This window comes from Vidua chalybeata, chromosome 5, assembly GCF_026979565.1.
Source record: "Vidua chalybeata isolate OUT-0048 chromosome 5, bVidCha1 merged haplotype, whole genome shotgun sequence".
In the NCBI taxonomy this organism is placed as follows: domain Eukaryota; kingdom Metazoa; phylum Chordata; class Aves; order Passeriformes; family Viduidae; genus Vidua; species Vidua chalybeata.
In genome coordinates this window covers 24160528-24162535 of record NC_071534.1, presented here as the reverse complement: position 1 = coordinate 24162535, position 2008 = coordinate 24160528, and positions in this window count along the sequence as shown.

The window sequence follows — 2008 nt, the reverse complement described above, 5'->3', positions numbered from 1 at the left end:
TCACAGCAGAAATATACTGGAAGCAAAGGAACTCACTTCAGCTCTGTCCCTGGCTGAATTTCTAGCAAAACAGGGTTTATGATATGCAAGTGTTCTCCTGGAGTAGAATTTTTAAACAAATTAAAATAAAAAAGGAGATTGGGATGTGCCTGCTGTTAAGAGGAAGGGGGTCTCATAGCCATTTTTGCCAAGATACTTCAAAATTTTTCAAGCATCACCACATTTTAATAAAATGGAACAGTTGCAGCAGATCCACAGATCCTGAATATTGCTGCTCATGGGAAAATTTTCAGAAGTGTTATAGTCATGGATCTTTAAGAACCAGCATTCTATTAACTTTCAATAAGATGGTTTCCATAGAGCCTGACAAGTGGAAAAATTACAGTGAAATAAGGTCTGTATGAAATAACAGCCTGTGGATTGCTCTGTGGTGACTGTCTATGTATGTGTTCCTGTCCCACAGCAAGGAGCTCAGGCAGAGATGGTAACTCATTTTCTGATAACTCCTTTTTCATCAAGAGCCAAACCACCTCACATTTTCCTGAGAGCTCAGACCTTGTACACTGGGTACTGGGCAGCTGGTGGGTAGCAGTGGACAAGGAAGCCACGTGCTAAATACAATTTTGAATAAATAAGTAGAGCTTCTAAGTGGCACAGGATAAATCTACCTTTATATTTGTAGATAACTATCACCCAGCTTGAGCCATGAGATCCACATTTTCCCTTCTTATGCCATGCCTGTAACCTGCATCGACCCCACCTGCTTGCACTGCTGCTAAGAGGAGAGGGAACCCTTCTGGTCTGGAACATCATCTTCTTTTCGTGAACTACCCTCTATTTGTGCATTGTAGAGGACGGAAGGAGACACAAAAAGCATGAAAATCTGGAATAGGCAATAATAAGCACAATATGAGCTGTGGAACGTAAATAAATTTCAGACACATCTCAGGAGCTGAAGAAGGAGATGAGATGAGTTGCACAACATACTAGATATGTTTTCTATTGCAAGGCTATACAGCTGCTAGTGGTTGATCTTAGGTTTTCCACCAGGTGTTTGTTCCATAGATCTGACCTTTTGATCATTACTACAATCATCATGACATCAACAAGAGGCAAAGATTTCTAATGGTATCCAGGGGAATCTGAATTCCATGAAAAAAACCCAATGGAAGCCTATTTGCTAAAGGGCTTTTTACAAATCTTTCCTTACACAAGAATTTCCTTCCTAGAAGTTAGATTTCCCATTCAAGTTAAGCATCCTTGTATGTGACAGAGCCAGAGTGTGGCAAGCACATTTCTCTCTCTCTCAGGATTTTTTATTGAGGTGCACAGAGAGAGAAATGTGCTTGCCACACCAGAGTACCTTGGACCTTTTATTTTCTGCCTTTTCTTTCAATGAATGTGCAAATACTAAGTGATCTTAAATGTGACAAGAAATTGTTTTGTCATATTTCAAGGCTACTGAATGGTTACTTAAAAATAAATAGTGAGCAGAAGTACTTCTCTAACAAACTCTTGTATTTGTATATTTTTAGGGGACCATTCATAGTCTGTGGGCAATAGCTGATGCTAATTGCTAGCAGCAAGGAGTTAGCTGCAAGGACTGCTAACTCTGGGCAGCTAGCCAGCCTAAGAGGTTGTGATCGTGTCATTAAGGCAGCAAGTACAATGCTGTGTGGGTGAAAAGTTACTATGCTGTTTTGTGACAGATAACTTGAAAAGGTGGCAAGGGAAGGAAAAAAAACTGTAAGAGTCCCATAACACATAAGTATGCTCATATCACCTATCAAAAATTGGAGTAAGTCTGATTTGTGATTGAAACATTCTAAGCAGGAGCTCATTATTTTGTCTAAGTCAGCAGCCTAAATTACAGTGAAAAGATTACCTGTACTGAGATGGTTTGTGCATTTAAGATTTCTGCCTGCAAGTACAACTTCATCACTAAACCTTCAAGCACCAGCACCGCCTACAAGTATCTCAGTGAAAGGGGAGATGTACTGCTGTGGTT